Source organism: Oratosquilla oratoria, chromosome 18, assembly GCF_046742065.1.
Source record: "Oratosquilla oratoria isolate Oo_2021 chromosome 18, ASM4674206v1, whole genome shotgun sequence".
NCBI lineage: Eukaryota > Metazoa > Arthropoda > Malacostraca > Stomatopoda > Squillidae > Oratosquilla > Oratosquilla oratoria.
Window position 1 is genome coordinate 57,721,887 of NC_134794.1, and position 19,278 is coordinate 57,741,164.

The 19,278-nt window shown below is 43.4% G+C and overlaps 1 protein-coding gene across 9 annotated transcripts in view; it reads left to right on the plus strand.

Moving 5' to 3' along the window:
• Positions 1–19,278, plus strand: part of LOC143035268 (epidermal growth factor receptor kinase substrate 8-like) — a 170,961-nt gene that overhangs the window by 80,597 nt on the left and 71,086 nt on the right. The gene's annotated exons all lie outside the window — the stretch shown is intronic.

The following is a 19,278-nucleotide window of genomic DNA, read 5'->3' on the forward strand; positions in this document are numbered from 1 at the left end:
TTATATATATATTATATTAGAGAGAGAGAGAGAGATGGAAGGTCCGAGGACCGTTGGTGGTCGATGTGGGGCTGCGGGTTTCTAGTCAGTGAAATTCGAGGCAATATTTATTATTATTGCTATTATCGGGAAATCAGCATGCAGTCAGGGTAAGAGTGTGGAATAATTACTAATAACAAAATAAATAAAGAAGGAAACATTTTGCAACCTCATACTCGTACGTGGTACATGACGCATCCGGTCAATGTAATGCGTAGGTTCCCCAAATATTTTGGTTCCTTCCTCAATTTATTCATTATTGCACATCAAACATACCCCCCCCTCCCTGCACACTCGCACATACTGATAGAATTGGGTTAGTATTCATCATTACTATATAGGTAAAACCATATCTATTTTAGTTCATTTTCTCTGAATACTTATAACATTTTATAGTATATTCTTCTGCACCTTGTCTGTTCCATGATTTTTTAAGCTCATGCCAAGTATAGAATAGAAATGTCATTCGTTAGAGGAAGGATCTTGTTATATTTCACGCGTGACCCCGAAGAGAGGAGCTAATTTATTTAATTGAATGCATTTGAACAAAGCGCGAAAGGAAACTAAGTGAAGAAAATCGTCGGTAGAAAAGAAACCAAGTCTATATTTCGTTCCGTTTCAGTTCCCAGATGTGATATCAAGATTGGATTGTCATGTTATAACATATTATATGTAGCATTTATTTGAATTATCAGACTGGTCAGGTGATGATTAAAAAGATAAAGTTTTCTACATTACAATTCTATTGCTATCACTCGATTTAGTGTTACCTTTGTCCTATTTCTCACCGTGCATGTATGCATCCCCCATCGCTTTGTTCTTCCTTTGTTTTTTTCAAAGTTGAAGGTGTAATATGGGCGGGAGTTGACCTCTGGCAACTAAGCGCTCGCTCATTCTCTGGTGATGACAATTTAAATGGAAATGGATACTTAACAGGGCCGAATGCAGCTTAGTTACTAATTAGATTATATTTAGAAAGCAAATAAACAGGTTAGATGAGCAGATATAACCCAGTCCTGGGTTGGGAGTCATGTCCCCTCTCCCCCTCCACGAAATTTAGACGTTGTGGAATTATTAGTTACGGGACTATCACACTGGTCTTCCACGTATTTCACCAGCACTGACAGTTGAGTTTGTACGAGTAAAACTACTTCGGTTTATATATATATATATATATATATATATATATATATATATATATATATATATATTATATTTCAAATATCCAAATATCAGATTATCTTTCCGTCATATTTAGTAAAGCTGAATAATGAACTAAGAGATTGTAAACCTACGCGAATTTTAGACACATTGTTGACACGTTCTCAGAGAAGGCCAGATTTCTGTCAGCGAAGACGTGTTCTATATATTGAAATGGAAGTTGAAGGTAGGATGTCTGAGGAAAATTAGCCAGTGTGATAACCCCTTTACCCATACATTATACGTAGTGATTTTCGACATTTTGTTAGTCCAGGTGCAGCGTTTTCTAAATCGGGGACCGTATAGATTTTCAAAGATGTACTCCATACTTTATGTATTGCTGTTCTTTGAACTCCTAGAGACCGCTTCCTTCATCAAATAAAATCGTTGTACATCCACAAACTACCAATAGTTTTCGGTTTGTGGTCCTTCCTGTGGTCCACTGGACTGTGGTTAGTCACGCATGCGCTAGTGGGTCAAGCTTTCTCCTAAAATGGCACAGCCTAAATCTGGTGTGAATGTGACAGGACCTGTGGCAACGTAGGTCTTATTGATTGATCGAGATACGCGCGCGCTCACGCATCATTGGTGTGGCCCCCACGCGAAAAGGATACAAGATCGGGTAAATAAAGAGTACAACAATCAAAATATCCCCCCACCCTAGCAGACAGATCGTATGAAGAAATGTTCAATTAAAAATGGAACGGATATAATTAGAAAAAGAGGTGGTATGGTTGTTGTGTTTATAGTTATAAAAGAAATGAGCATTATGAGAATCTTAGTGCGAGACGGTAGTGCAACACGAGGCTATTTGAAGACAATAAAAAGGTCAACTATTGGAATGACGTGTATATATATATATATATATATATATATATATATATATATATATATATATATATATATATATATATATATATATATATATCGTACAGGCGCATCGATTTGTGGAGTATCCTATATCAGTCGTTGAACATTTTTGGATTTAAAAGCAAGTGAGACTAATGGGAAATGGACGGGGAGCACGAACATAGCTCAGTTTTTGCATACACAAGTACTTTAACGTTCCCCATATATCTAGGTGCATAACACGTTTCTGTAAAGATAACACGTACAGTTAATGAACACGTTTCCTCGAATCGACTACTCTAGCAAGGTTGATGGGCTGCAGTGTGAGTTCTACTGAGGTTTATGTCCGTTGTGGGTTTTGAATGTGGAAAATTGAACGCCAAAACGAAGCGAGAACCTGGTGACTGTAGGCAAGGCTACAGTTAACCGTCGTGTTCTCTTAGCTTGACGTGGATAGAAGGAAGTGATCATCAGTTCACCGGTACCGATATCGCCGCCCCAAGTGACTACTTGAAGAGACAAACCAAAGAATTCGTTATCTCTGTGGGCGGGGCTTGTGCTCACCCTCTCCCTCCCTCCCTCCCTCTTCCTTCGCTGACTGACGCCAACGAACTCCAGGCATGGGCTTGCTACGAGTGGCCAACGGCCATAAGGGTGAGTATACTGAACTCATTCCAGGGTGTTTCGGGGTTATGTATTCCTGAAAACGGTGAATATTAACCGAAAGACCTGCGCAGAACCTGTCATACATGACCAACGGATTTGTATTCTTTCGCCGATGTTTATCAGGCTTTTTATCCTTGGGGCCAAATCTTGCCAAAGAAGTGAAGTTATAGATTTAGTAGGGAAGGGAAGCAGGAGGATAAAAATACTTGCGTAACTTGGGTCCATATGGTGCCATTAAATCCTCTAAATTCTGCATTAAGCTTGATCCTCAGGATTGGAAGGGTGAGTCCGATTCTACGTTGCACAGTTGGCCATCGATGATTTAGCATTCAAAAAGATGTTTATCATTTCTGGCCTCCGTTGTTCCACTTTTCTTCGTATCTTCTTGAATATTAACTTTACCTTATCTATGACTGCTTCATGGCGATATTGACCCCCTAGGGTAGAAACCCTGCTTACCGCTAACGAAACTAGAATTATTTATTGAGTCTGAAATAATGGTATCAGGGAATTCTAAGGGGGAGAGAGAATGAAAGGGAAGATGTAAATAATAATAGCAAAACGATTGATCAAATGGAGGCAATAAATATTCGAATTTTTTGCTTGATGAATTGCATTTGTCTTTGACCATTTGGTTCAGATTATAGAAATGGTCTTTTCTGTTCTTCCTCTAACTCGTACTCTTCCTTCTCCCCCTCTCTCTACCACTGAGCTCGGTCAGTGTTCCGAAAAGGGGGGTGGGGTTAAGAAGGATGAAAGTAGCAGAATCACCCACGCAGCGTTGGGAAGAGGGACCGAAGTTAATCCGTCAATTACTCAGCTGTTCAGAGCTCCTGAGTGATTTGTCAACAGTAACCAGCGATTCCATCCTTGGTAGCAATGTTGCATTGAATAGTTATTGAATTGGTTAAGGAACGGAGGAATAGTAAAATTTGAAAGTAATCGGCATTCTTCCCTGAAGGGGTAGTCACACTGGGCTTCACCTGAGCCGACAGTTCAGAGTTCGAGTAAAAGCGATATCGGTTTCAATAGATTATTTTTCAAATCTCCAAATATCAAATTGCCTCTCCGTCATATATAGCAAAGCTGAATGATGAACTAGTAGATACGAATGTTAGACACCATGCTGAAATGTTCTTAGAGAAATCTAGATTTCTGTAACCGAAGTCATATTCTAGTTATTCAAATGGAGGTTGAAGGTACGATGTCGGAGGAAAAATAGGCTAATGTGATAACGGCTTGAGTGGAATTTTGCCCACAGTTGGTATCTTCCATGAGCCACATGACTACCAACCTCTGGCACGCCACTCCTGCAGACTTCTCCATCTCGTCTCCCCACGTGGTCCTCTTCCACGCATCAGCTCGCGGCGTCCAATCAACAGCACATTTGCTTCATCTGCCATCCACCTTTCTGGCAACCTGCCCAGTTCCACTTCCGCTCCTTTATCGCCTTCACAATAATTTTCACTCCAGTCTGTTCTTTTAACCACCTTGGCCTCTTCCTGCCCGTCAGCCTTGTTCCCAGCATCGATCTCTCCGTTCCTTCCAATGCAAATGCTGTGATGGCGCAATGGGCAGCGTGCAGGTCTCCTATCATCCGCCTAGTCGTAGGTTTGAGTCCCGTACTTTTTCAGTTACTGCCTCCTCCAAATTGTCCCGAAAGCGCTGAGTAAGGCACAGGTCACATTTTTCTTTTTTTCGTGGGGTGCGGGGTTGGTACCCACTTGGAACCTTGTTGATGGCTCGGAACTGTTTATACATAAACGCAGGAGAGACGGTCTCTGCGGTATGATACTTGAGCAGTGACGATACCTGAAATAACCTGATGTATCACACACACAGTGATATCACCAAAGTCACCTCAGGTCCTGAGGTGAGATGCAGCGGTCGGTGGCCATTACAACTCAGAGTGGATGAAGCCCTTCCTAACCTCTGCGCCGCGGCGAGGGTTCGAACCACCACCATGCTAACCGAAGGTCTGTCTGGGAGGCCTGCAAACAATAGAACAATAAATATTGGTAACCGTGGAAGGAATGATATTTCTGAATTCCATTGTGAGAGGGTCAGTGTTTTAGCAACATTTCAAAATTATTAATGGTTGTATACTGTGTGAAGTCCCGTATTCCTGAAACAGAAGAAAATGGAAAGGGAGGATGAAATAAAAATGTAGGATTGAGCGAGGTGGGTGGGCAATGGAAAGGAACGTGAAGAGGGGAGTACATATATAGTTATGTGTGTGCTTAGGTGTACATGTGTTAGCATATGGATGTGAAGGACACGCCCAAGGTTAGGGACCCAACCCGCATTTCTGAATTTTCCCATAAATTGTCATTACAGGTTGACGAGACTGGCCTTATACGTGAGTAAAATATTCTTAACTGAAACGTTTGTTGCACCCTTTCCATGTAAAACTACCAAGGACCCTAAACTCCGCGGTCAGTTCCTGCTTTAGTTTATCCTACTATGTTAATTTTGTTTAATTCTATTTCATTTTAATGAGGATTTGGTCCCTTGGTGTCCTCAAGTACAGTAGTTTTGGACGCCTGGAATGCGTCGGTGGGTAGGCGTCGCGGGTGGACTGACCGGACGAGGAGGGTGGGGAGGGAGGGGGACGGCGTTACGTCACCCCTTGGACGACTCCATGGCCTGCATTCTGGCGAGGAAATTGGTTCTAAAACACCCTTACCCTTAGATGATATAGGGTGTTCTCACGAATGTTGTAACCGTGGAAGGTACCATCTGCGACTTTCCTAATCAGGTAAAACCATCAAATCTCAATGACATGAAATGGTCTTGTCACAAGACTCACAACTAACACCAGAATTTAACCGGAAGAAGGTGTCATAGTCGTCTGTGTTTCCCTTCGACTCGAAAGACGCTGTAGATTTTCTTGAATAAAATGCCAGACGATTTCACTCGGCCAATGATAAACCCCTTTGAATGGTGTGATTTTAACATCTATCAAAGGATCCCCAAACTGAATAAAAGATTGTTTTTGGTGGAACAAATTCCTTAAATGTGGCGAAAATGGTCCCCTGGGTCGGTGTTGGTGTGCATGTGCGTGTCCGCGCCCGGAACCTGCTCAGCGGCTGCCACTATAACTCGCTTCCGTAGTACCGGATGACATCCATTTATCCTGCCTGTCGCCTGGCTAATTTAGTCTTCCGTGTTTTGCGCTCTCTCAGCAGCGAAATCTATCGTCGTTATAAATAACTCGTTGCCGTCTGCCTGCAGTCTGATATTGCAATGAAAAATGGGCCCCGTGATTGTCTTGATTGAGGTGCATACGTAGATGCGATGTAGTAGGCTGTGATATAAAAAACGGGGATCAGAGAGAGTGGGTGGAGTGTGTAAGCGGTGGCGATGGACCTGCTTCTGTCTTCTGAGCCTCAAAGCTTTCCGAGATCGGAACTGGTGGAGTTGAAGCGTAGGACCTCGTGTGTGCTGTGTGTACGTGCGCACTGCTTTCAACGTACTACCTCGTACCTGTCTTAACGAAACAAGATTGCTTTTCTAAAGGCCAGTAGGCCACAGCCTGATTTTTTTGTGCGTGTTTACGAGTGCAGGCCTATGGAACCCGGTCGAACTGAACAGGTGTTCTCATTGCCTAGGGAAAGTAAACTGAACATATGAACATTGCTGTGATCGCATGAACTGATTGGAAAAACAGTACTTTCGGCAATCAGATACACACCCAGCTCTTGTCAATATAACATTTACATCACCCTATTAGCGCGGTACATAATAATATAAGTGTAGTCTTCAACAAGTTCTGTGCGTTTCGGCTGAGCGGAAGAGGAATGACCGTTGAGTGACGTCAAGTCGTATAAACAAATAAAAGCGAAAAATGCGTGCGCTTGTGGCAACAAAGTCCAGGTGACCTTTCTGCTACTAATTACTTATTGTATTGTTCTTTTCCAGCTTTATCATACTTCGTGCCATATGGAGAACAAGGCAGGTCTGTTCATGTTCTGATTGGTTTTAACTCATTTTGGGGTTTTGAGAAAAGGCACAACGTACAGTGAGGGAAGTCAGCTGATGTTTCGGACGCATTATAGCAAATTAATCAGTATGATGGAAACGGGTTTCCAATGTTATAGGAAAATTGGCATGTATTCTAATCCTTCGACTGCCGTGGTCAATATGTAAAGAATATACTGGATGCTGCCAGGCGACTTTATTCAGTAAAGGGATCCCTTGGCAGTCAAGGGACTAAAAATTTTATTATTACAGACTGATACAGCTTGAAAACAATATGTGATAACTAGTATATTAAGACGGGCAGGCAACAGTAATTTAATTTGGACTAAGCTGACGTAGTTGTTCTAGTGTCTGGTACCTTTCACTTGGGCGACGCAGCGATTGGCTCTCCCACCCCTCATCCCTCCCCGCTGCCCTGCAAATCCTGCCATGATATTCTTCCCGCCGCTTACTTTCGCTCACCCCCCGCCCCCGTCCCACCCCGACCCAATGGCATCCCTCCCCGCACGGATTTGCGCGCCATTTCCTCCCGCTTGCTCCGTCTTCTTTCCGTCACCCTATCACATGTGCAGGTCAGGGGTTGCCGACCCCTGGCACGCGTTCCAATCTTAGCACTTGATAGGGTAGACCGTAGCGCGCCAGGTGATTTGGAAGACTTGTTAAAGTGATGAAAAATAACATCATCTCTTCAAATAAAGCAACTGTGACGAGATACCCGAAACCAGAGTTGATATTTGTCATTATTGGCATCCTCTTCTTGTAAGTGAAAGTAAATTGTATTTTGAAAGTATTGTTAGCAGGCAGGGCTCTACAAAACAAAGAAACTGGAACAGCGTGATCAAAAGGCTGCCGACCCCAGGTTTAAAAATTTTCTTTAATTCGAATATGCACTAACTCTTCCTCTCTCCACCTCAGTATTTCCCTCCACATTCTTACTCTATGTTCTGCCACTTTTTCAAAGTCCTTTCCTTAATCGTTATAGTTTTCCTATTAGTGACCTCCCCGGCTTGTGGTCCTCAAGTTGGCGGATGTACGAGATTGATGATGCTCGAGTCGGTCACTGCTGTGATTGGATAAATGATTCACGCAAGATTCATAATTCCCCTTTGAGAATTACCGATTCTTCTCACAGTCAAGTTAAATTTTCATGCCTTTAATTTTCCGTTGGAGTTGTGGTATTCTCTAAAGATGTTTATTAAGTTAAAGGAAACTTTCATTTTTGATGACGGTTGGAGTCGGGTGGGGAGAAGTGGCGGGTCGCCATGCTGATCCAAGGGAGTAGTGGGGCGAAGGGGAGGCACATAATGCCTTCGAGTGTGGGAACCATTATCCATGTTTCACCTTTAAAAAAAATCACAGCAGTGTATCTCGACCCTTTCGCCATCGAGAGGTGCCATGGAGATCAATAGAATAATATGACAGATGGAAGAATAGCTCCTACCATGGAACGTGTTAACTGACTGCCCAGCGTTCACTCTGACATGTGCACTTCTCATCTACTACCTCTACCTCACCTGCCCCTGCGGTTCTTTAACCAATTTTATTCTTTTCAACCCTTTCACAACTTGTAGCCTCTCAGGTATCCTCGAATTTGCTATGCAGTGAAGTTCAAGGTCCAGAAATGCCTCGTTGGCAACTAGGAAACGTGTAATTCAGATAACTTATGCCCCTTTTACCTGTCGCAGCCTGTGACAGTGAGAGGGCTCCCATCGTTTGCTGTTCCAATTCCTTTTCGTTTGAATCCGCCCTCGTGTGCTTTGGTAGCGCAGACGGAAGTGTGTTGGGTTTCGCATCAACCTAGTCACGGGTTCGAGTCCCGCAGTTTTCCTCGGTTCTTAGCAGTGACTGCTGCATGCCTCGACAACCTAAGCGTATAATAAGTCAAAGGTTGCGACCTCGGTCGCAGCTGCACGCCGTCTGGCGTCGACTCCTCACCACCACTACCACCTGATAACGTTTTCCTTGCATCAATACTTTGCACCAAGAATGTGTTCTTCTCGTACTCTGAATGTGAATGCTTCTGCCCACTGGTGGGTTTACTCCAAGCCCCGTTTTGAGAGCTTTGAACCTTCTCTTTCTGCATGTATTCCTTTACCTACTACCTCAGTTAAACCGTATAGCGTTTGTTTTGGCTGTATACATTGTTCAGGATCACATCACATACGGTCTCCGGTGCCTCGTGTTGGAACCATTAGACCGTGTCTCCTCGGCGTTGTTGAACGCCATAGCTAAGCCTTACCCCCCAGGAGACTAGCAAGATTTCTGAATGCAAGGTGACTAAATACAGGATCTAGCCTTGGTTTCACTTCGTGTGCTCATCCAGTTTGTGCTCTCTTACATTCTTACACACACACACACACACACACACATTTCTTTCTTGAATATAAAGAAAACCATTTGGGAAACCTTCTTTGCTGAAGCGTCGACTCAAGCTATTTGTGTTGCTTGTCTGACAGCTGTTTAGTCTTTGACTGTGATTCCAGCCGATCACCGGTGTCCCTTCACATCATCTAAGAACCGACCGCTACGTTCAGATTGACGGGCAGCTCACGTACCTGACTCACTTTCTCTCCTGTGACAGTCTACCTTCCTCTCACATCTCTCCAATTACTTCATGAAATTGCCCCCCCCCCAACCAACTCTACAAGAGACAAAACACCTTTTCCAAACTATAATCCCATTGTTCCGTACCCACCTACCATAATACCCCTACACTCCCTCTATTTAAATGTATCTCGCTCCCGTATTTAGTCCACACTTATGTTACCACCTCACTCCATCTCCACATTATGACGTTCGATGTCGGCGCGATAGTGTCCTCTAGGATAGAAGCGCTGGCGAATTGGCGTTCGACGAAATACACCATAATACTTCCTCTTCCCTTTGAATCTTTCTCTGGCGGGTCATAGTTCTCAATTCAGAAACTGGGCCCCAAACAGGTTCAGTTGGCGTGTCCCTGCCTACTACTGCTACTACTACTACTACTACTACTACTACTACTACTACTACTAAAGTGGTGATAACTAACATTTGCTTCAGACTAGCGATGAAGTTTTTTCTATCATAACTAATCAAATCAATTCATCCTTATCGCACTGCCTTTCTTTCAGAAAGGATTACACAATAATGATAATAATCAATCATAATGATAAGTGATGATTAGTGATAATATTAGTGATAACAAGTGACATTTTAAAAATAGTCGCCAGACTTTTTTCAATAGTTTGGTCCAAAAGTTGGGCAAGGTCCTCATGGTGGGCCGACCACAGGGTTACCTTCGCCGTTCCCGGATGCAGGGCATAACCCCCCCTTCCCCCCACCTGCCGGGTCCCCCCCCCCACTCTTCTGGCCACGGCCTCGGCTCTCGACTGGCATGCATTATTAATTCTTTGAGTTGATTTTGTGTTTGGGGTGTCTACAGACATTTGGCTGTGTTTTTTATTTTATTTAATTATTATTATTATTATTACTATTACTATTATTATTAAGTCCGCGCAGCCAAATGAGTCCGTACTTATTGAATGTCATTTTGGCCACTTTAAATAAATACACAAAATTTAAGCGTGTATTGAAGATTTTACATGTACTTGAAATACCTTTTATTTGTTTTGAATCTCGCATGAAATGCGATCTATAACGTGATTAAAAAAATAAATTCTGTTTCGAAAAGCTAATTTCTGAGCACACCTCTAGCAAAAAAAAAAAAAATTAAGAAACATTGGTCTGCAGATGCGGGAGTGGGAACAAAGTAACCTTGTGTTGACAGGTGCGATCGACTTGCGTGCGCGCGCGCGCACACACACACACACACACACACACACACACACACACACACACACACGGGCTCGTTAGCGCGGTTGGTAGTCTCCGTCTGTCACTACGGCGGTCCGGGTTCGAATCCTGCCCAGGGCTGAATTAATTTCAGAATCACTGAGCCTCGAGTCGTTACTCCAACTCTCGTGGGCGGGGAGTTGGTGGTGTGTGTGCGTGTAAGGTCACAGCATTACCCATAGATCGGTCATACGAGCTCTAAGCTCTCTTCCGGGAGGGAAATGGCTGTCGATCACGAGTCCAACCTGTGATCCAAAGACCAAGGTGACTCACACATATTGCTTGGCATGGAATCCCAACGTCCGGAATTTTGTTCCTGCCAAATGTGTTGATAATGAAGGGTGATTGGTCACACTGTTAGATTTTCACTGGGTGTACTAGATTTGTAAACTTTATTGCCATGACGTGTGCAATGATATCATAGACATCGGAATTCCATTAAAAGGCTTGAACTGACATAAAGCAGACTAACCGTCTTTGCCCTAGGACTTGGTCGTATATTTTCTCTCTCTGTCTGTCATAAATTGTCATAGACGATGTAGAGGAAGTACCTATCAACTACCTGATCTTAGAAGTGTCAAGAGGAGGGTGTATAGTGTCCTTAATAAGATTGAAATTAGAAATCCCACCTTGCAGAATGGGACTGACTGTGTGTCAGTTTGCATGAAGAGTTTACGGGTGGTTTGGCTCAATGCAAGCGCAGACGGTAAACAATTTGACATAAACGTGGAAGACTTGTATAAACGATGTGGCAATATGTAGACATTTTATTTGTATATTAATGCGTTTTTTATTATATGTATTTAGTTTCTGTTCTGTCACTTCTTGAAAGTAAGTGAAAATAATACTATGTAAGGGTGATGCGTGAGTTAAATTCAAAAGTAAGAAACGAGCCAGTGAATAGTGTCACGAGGGTTGGTGTGGTGTGTGTGGGGGGGAGGGGGGAAAGGGTATATTGCCCCTGGAAGGAAAATGAATAAGAAAAGCTGGATTTGTTTAATGATGTAATCCGTGTTGCCAGAAATTTTCTTCTTTTTCTTCTTATAGTTCATCTGGAGACTTATTATGGCATCGGTTTTATTCTTAAAACATCCAATCCTAACCGTTATCTGATGTAACTTTTTGTCTTTACCAAAGGTAATTTTGTCGCTGATAGCAATTTTTTATAGCCCTTGCATCACTCAATCACCTGAAATCAGAAGTGTGAATCGCCGTTTGTACATAAAAGCGTAACTCGTTGGCCAACGGTTTTATGACCCCTCAGATTTCTACCTACATAATTTGAATCGGGGAAACGAATTGCCTTCGATATCAAAACCAGGTTATTGTGCTCTATAAGTGACTTCGGAAACGCGTTTGTTTGGGTGCTAGGTTGTTGGAAATTGGCTCCTACGCATCGAGTATTGTACAGTGACATTTGAACCTCGCACTCTTCCAGCATGATAGTGAAAGCGACGCCATGACCTGGTTGGACTACGCTTCCTGACGCCCGTCCCGACGGGGCTTTATATGTTGTTTATTATTGTTTTAATCCAGTCTTCGTGAAAAGAATTATTATTTGATGTAATGTAACTAAGTTGTGTAGAACTGTATTAAGTACTAAAGAACAAAAGATGCCTTTGCATAGTTTTGAAGTCATGGGTCGACTTTCGAATGCTCGTACGTCTCACTGACGCAAAGCGATATGACGTCACTGATTGAGCGTTTTGGCGCCAAGCGGAGGTAACTACGGATGTCAAGGTGAAAATTAAATAACATGGGCGTAATTTCATGAATACAATTGTACCCACGAAATAAGATAATTTTAAAAGGGTACTGTTTACATACTATAATAAGTACTCAATTTAAGATTTGCATAGTTCCAGTATATGATGGTGTCGGCAAATGATCAAGTTGATCGACTGCTTGCTTTCTGTTATTTAGACATTGGCATGGGTTCGGCAGCAATTATGGTGATAGCTTGTTCTGTAGGGTTATTGATAGAATGCAATATTAGGTTTATGATATATTTGTCATACTAAAAATTATATGTATGCAGATATGAGAAATATCAATCCCTCAACTAACTATATACCTGCATGTGTTGGACCTGGGGGGGGGGGTCTTGGTCCACGGAACGAGGCCGAAGTTTTCTATCAATCTCGACTGTTTCCCACATTTTGTTTCTCCGTTAAGATAGTTGGCAGCCAACGACTGTTTCCGGCCTCCTCCTCATCCCCCTCCTTCTCCTCCTCATCCCCCTCCTCCTCCTCCTCCTCCTCCCCCCCCTCCTCCTCCTCCTCCCCCTCCTCCTCCTCCTCCTCCTCCTCCTCCTTCTCTTCCTCTTTCGCTTCCCCCTTCTCATCCTCCTCTCCCATCTCCCGCGATTTCTCTTCATCCTCATCTCTTACTCCTCTTTTTCATAACTTAAGTTTTCCTCCTTTCCTCCCTCCTCTCCCCTCTCCTCCTCCTCCCTCACCTCCTACTCCCCGTTCTCCTTTTCCTCCTCTTCCACCTCCCCTTCTCATCCTACTCTCCTATCTTCTCTTCCTTCCTCCTCTCCCCTCTCCTCCTCCCTCATCTCCTCCTTCCCCTCCTCCTTCCCCTCCATCCTCCTTCTCCTCCCCTTCCACTCTCCTCCTCTTCCTCCTCTCCCCACCCTCCTCCGTCACCTCCTCCTTCACCTCTTCCTTCCCCTACGCCCTCCTCCTCCTCCTCCTCTTCCCACGGGATGGTGACAGGAAACAGACCCAGACAATATTCCGACGTTTCTTCCCTTAGAGATCAACGGGAGGGATCGTTGCTGACCGCTGTGGGGCTGTGGGTGTCCAGTCATCAAAAATGGAGGCAACAAATGTGATCATTCGTCACTGCTGTTATTGTTATTGTTGTTATGAGTGTTACCGTTGTTGCTATTATTTCAATTACTGTTGTTTTCGGTGTGCTCCTCTCCCCCCCCCCCCCCACCCTTCCCCTCTGGAATTCTTTTGCCACTTTCTGTTCGTCTTTCGTAATTACTTTATTATTATTATTATTATTATTTTTTTTTTAGCTTTCGGTTCTTTCTGCCCCTCCCCCTTTCCCTTCCCCCAGGTTCCCTCTTGACACCCAACCAACCAATCACCCACACCCACGCCTCTTCTTTTCCTCTCTTCTTCGTTCGTTTAGCCTTGAGATCACTTCTCTCCTTACTATAGTTTTTATTTCTCTCTCACCTCTCTCCCACCTCTCTCTCACCTCTCACTCTCTCTCTCTCTCTCTCTGTGTGTGTGTGTGTCTCCCTCTTCCTCAGTTCTGTTGGTCTTCACATGTTTTCATGTGATATATCTGTCTTCCCCGATTCCTTCTGTTTCCTCGTCCTTTCCTATTCCCGCACAATTCCTCTTGCTCCTCCTCCTCCTCCTCCTCCTCCTCCTCCTCCGCCTCTTGCGTACCCGATATCTCCTTCCTTCCCCCCCTCTCTCTCTCTCTCTCTCTCTCTCTCTCTCTCTCTCTCTCTCTCTCTCTCTCTCTCTCTCTCTCTCTCTCTCTCTTTCTCTCTCTCTTTCTCTCTCTCCCTTCTATGTACCCTCTGTCATGTTCCTTCCATTTCCTCTTTCACATCCTGATTTCTTACCTCCCAGGAAATTTACACACCGACATTTATTATGATTTTGAAAACAAACGACTTTTGTTTTCACTACCACAGACCTTTGATTTTTTTTTTATTGGATCGTCAAGTTTTGGCAGTTGTACGGGTCAGATGTGGATGTCCACATTAAAACTTTATGGGTTTAATTTTAATACCCTCGCCCCCTCTCCAGAAATAAGAAAAAATAAAGTGTTAATTAAGGAGACGCCGTAATACAGAATCTTGACAACATAGTGACAACATACTTGTCCTTTTACTATCATTGTTGTGATTGTTGTTATTATTATTATTATTATTATTATTGTTGTGATTGTTGTTATTATTATTATTATCATTGTTGTGATTGTTATTATTGTTATTATTATTATTATCAACATTATTATTGTTATTGTATTTATCAATACTACATTGTTTATAGATTATTATTGCTTTTGTTTCTAATATACCACCTTCTCTATTTTCAGGTAAGTACCCCCAATCGTAGTAGTTGATTATTAAGGTGTTTATCAGGTGAGTACAATTCCCTTGCCCACATACGGACATCCGAAAGCGGCCATTTTTAGTCTTAATGTTTTGTTTTGTTTATTTCAATTATGTACTTATTACCTTCCCCCTGCCTCTTTCCTTTGTTACCACTTTATTATTCATTTCTTTCATTTGTCGTTGTTTCACATTTCCTCCTACTTTAAGTATATACTCCATCGACAAAGCCAGAAATCTACTTCCTGGTTGCTGTTGTTGCCTGCCAATGTCTGCGTTACAAGAAATTTTTGCCTTCTGGTTTTATTTTCGTTTCCTCTTCCATTTTGAAATTCTTCCACATATTGGGTCCTGCCTGCAGTGTGTGTGTGTGAGAGAGAGAGAGGTGTGTGTGTGTGTGTGAGAGAGAGGTGTGTGTGTGTGTGTGAGAGAGAGAGAGGTGTGTGTGTGTGTGTGAGAGAGAGAGGTGTGTGTGTGTGTGAGAGAGAGAGAGAGAGAGAGAGAGGATTCACCATGGTTTTGGATTTCGCGCACACACCCAACTCCTTGCCCACCAAAGTTGAGGTGCCGGCTCGCAGTGCAACGATGCTGGATTTCTTCAGCCTTGAGCGGGCTCGAACTCGGATCGCTGAATAAGCGGCCGAGAAGTGTACCACTGCACCGTCGGGGAGGGATGTGCGTGCGCGCGCGTGTGTGTATTGAAACATTTTGACAAGTCGGCGAAGGAGGCTATCGAAGAAGGCTATGGTCTCGCCTCACTTTATTCCTGACTAGTTTATGCGTGTTGGTGGTCCTGTGCTCGCTGGAGAGAGAGAGAGAGAGAGAGAGAGAATGGGTGCAGCAGGACGTGACGACGGAATCCAGGTGTTTGGTAATCTTATGGGTGACCGTCCGTCAGTACTTGGCTGACGATGGGTTACCGGAGTGGGTTACCAGGTTGGTGTGTTTGGACGTCGCCAGAAGCGTTACCTACTTTGTGCCCCCCCCCCCTCCTCCCTCCCCCAATGAAGGCGAGATGTATGGAACAAGTTGAGATGTTGCTGCGTCTGATGATCTTACTGAGCCTGGTCCGAATTTCTTCTGCAGGGTTGTTGTTGTTGTTGTTGTTGTTGTTGTTGTTGTTGTTGTCGTCGTTGTTCCCGAGACTGCCTGGCCGAACAGTCCCGTCTCCTTGAGGAACGACATGGCTGGGACTTTGTTTTCCGTTTTCCCACAAATCCCGTATAGAGTATATGTTGTGTTGTTGGCGTGCAGGGTTGTGTGCAATGCTGTCTTCCTTAATGTTTATTATGGAGTGAAATGTTACATCGTAGTCAGCTGTCTAAGGTGCGGTCATCCAGCCTCTACTGCTAACTAACCTAGAAGGGTTTGATGATTAGCGTGATCTGGTTAGTTACCTCATCATGGTGAATGGTAATGGTGCATAAGAAAAGGATGAAATAAAATTCAAATCTCTTTGGACTAGTGGACTACTTATACAATTCCCCGTCCGCCATGACATAAACTATATACAATTGATATTTTATTACTTTGTACATTTATACAACAATGTCACGGATGCTTTTTACCTTACAAGGGCCATCCTAATATGTGGTAATATTATTTAAATATATAATTTGATTAACATGTACATACACAATGTTTTTTAAATTACACCAATTTTATTTTACTAAAATGCTACGTGCGTTAAGGGGACACTGCAGTAGTGGCGTGTTGCCACAAGCAGCCGCACCGCAGCCAGGCCCTGTGGACTCGGTCCTCTCGGAGGGAGGAGAGAAGATAACATACATAAGAATGAAGGAGACTGCAAGAGACCATAAGGCCTATACTAGGCAGCTCCGTATCCATCACCACCTGCCGGGTCGTCGTCGAGAATGCCTTGCCCTTTTTTTTTTTTTTTTATATCAAGGCAGTCTTCCTTCCCTATCAGGGCATAGATGACTTGTCTGCTCTGTGGATGATACGTTGCCCTGTTCTTTGAGTTCTCTGGTGGCTTCTTAAGGCGAGGAAGTAAGAAAGTATTTTTTTGTGTCCTATGTGTTTTTCAGCCCGGGAACATTATATATATATATATATATATATATTTATTTATGTGTGTGTGTGTGTATGTGCACGCGCGTGTGCGTGCGTGCGTGCAGAGAACCCTCTTTATATCACATGAACCGCTCGTGAGTGAAATGTTAACAAGTTCGGTACACTTGATCAGAAACAGAATTGTGTGTGGAACAAGGAGAACGGGAGAAAATAGAAGGAAGGGTAGTGGGTGGTGGGATGAGGAAGCAAAGAATGTTGTAGAATAAAAAAAAAACGAGCATTCACAGATTGGTTACAAAATAGGACGAGAGAATCATACGAGGGTTAGAAAGAAAAAAGAGGTAAAGCATAAGATAAAGGAGGCAAAGAGGAGAGCAGATGTGAAATGGGGTAAGAGTTATGACAGAAGTTTTTGAAAGTAATAAAAAAATGGAAGGAAATTAACTGAGGAAGAGAAGGCGAATCAAGTAGAGAAAAAATGTAAAAGGTGCAGATGAAGAGATGATAATGGAAGAGACAGCAGTAAGAGGAAGATGGGCAGAGTATTTTAGGGAGTTACTAAATGTGAAGGAGGATAGGAAGGGAAAGGTAATTGCAGTGGGAAGCGATAAAAAAGGACAGTGATGAGTGAGGAAAATGGAGGAGAAATAAGGAAAGATGAGGTGAAGGCAGTTGTTAAGATGATGAGAGCAAGGAAGGCACCTGGGTTGGATGGATGTCATGCAGAATGTATATAAAAAAAAAGGTACAGTGATGGTGGACTGGCTGGTGAGGATATTTAACGTTTGTTTAAGAGAGGGTAAAGTGCCAGAGGACTGGAGGAGTGCCTGTATAGTTCCACTTTACATGGGAAAAGGGGACAAGTGAGTGTAGTAGTTTCAGAGAGATTAGTTTGTTAAGTGTAGCTGGAAAGGCTTATGGGAGGGTCTTGATTGAGTGGATTAGGAGAGGAACAGAGGGAGTAATTGGTGAGGAACTGTGGATTTAGGACAGGTAGAGGTTGCATAGATCAGATTTTTCTGGTAATGCTGATATGTGAGAAAGTTTTAGGAAAAGGTAAGGATGTTTTGTAGGACTTTATGGATTTGGAAAAGGCTTAAAACAGGGTAGACAGGAAGGCACTGTGGGAGGTATTGCAGATATGAGATAGGAAAACAGATTTTAAGAGCAGTCAAGAGTTTTTACAAGAGTAGTAGAGCCTGTGTTAGAATGAGAAATGAAGAGAGTGAGTGGTTTGAGGTAAAGGTGGGACTTTGCCAGGGGTGTGTTATGTCGCCTTGGCTGTTCAATTTATGTATGGATGGGGTGGTGCGAGAGGTAAATGCAAGGGTAGTTGGTCGGGGATTGGAGATGGTTAAAGAAAATGGAGAAAATGAGAGATAAGCCAGTTGTTGTTTGCTGACGACACTGCGCTTGTCGCAGGATCAGAGAAGGGATTAAGGATATTAGTGACAGAGTTTGGGAAGGTGCGAAAGAAGGAAATTGAAGATAAATGTGGGTAAAAATAAGGTGATGAGATGTACAAGGGGAGAGGATGACAGCAAATTGGAAGTGAGTATTAAGGGAGAGAGACTGGAGATACTTGGGATCAAAAGTTACGTGAAAGGGAGTGGAGGTGGAGGTAAGAAGTAGATTGAGAGAAGCAAATAAATGCCTTGGGAATTAAAAAAGTGGAATGAGAAATAGACATTTGGGAATGGATGCTAAGAGGAGATTGTATGAAGGAGTGATTGTGCCGACGTCACTGTATGGGGCAGAAACGGAACATAAGAGAGGAAGAGTTTAAATGTGTATGAGATGAAGTGCCTGAGAAATATGGTAGGGGCTACTATACTGACTAGAGTGAGAAAAGATGAAGCGAGAAGAGCGAGCTGGAAAGGGAGTTGGGAGATAGGGTTGATGAAAGAGTATTGGGATGGTTTGGACGCATGGAAAGAATGGGTGAAGAAAGATTAGTAAAAGAGGTGTGGAAGGCAGAGGTGGAAGGAGTGAAAATGAGGGGTCGACCAAGGATGAGATGGATAGATGGGGTAAAAGGGGCATTGGGAAAGAGGGGAATGTCTGTTGAGGAAGGAAGGAAGAAGACATGATAGGATTGAGTGGCGAATGGTTGTGTATGGATGATGCTGTGATGCATGGAAGGGAGTGGGTGGGGGATGAGGGGTGAGGGAGTAAGTGTGAATGATATTTTGACGCAGCCCGAAGGGATTTCTCCCCGTCTTCTCTTTTTCTGTATCTGGGGACGGAGAGGGGGATCACCGGTTAAATGAAGCGGCCTTGCTGTGGTTGAGCTGTGTCTCGCTACATTGCTTCGTACCCAGGGCAGTGGGCGAGATGCAGAAATGACCCGTCATCCAGGAGGAACAAAAAAAAAAAGGGGGGGGGGAGGGAGGTATGGTGAATGGGAGTGGGGTATGTAGGGCTGAAATGGGTGGGGATGGATTTATGCCTTTGACTGGCTACCTCCCTTGCAAGGGGGAAAAAGCCCTTGGTATATGTATGTACTTACTCGTTATCGTGCAATGCAGAAATTTTCTTCAAAGTATGTCGTTACGGAGCATAGACTACGAAACGAAGTACTACACTTT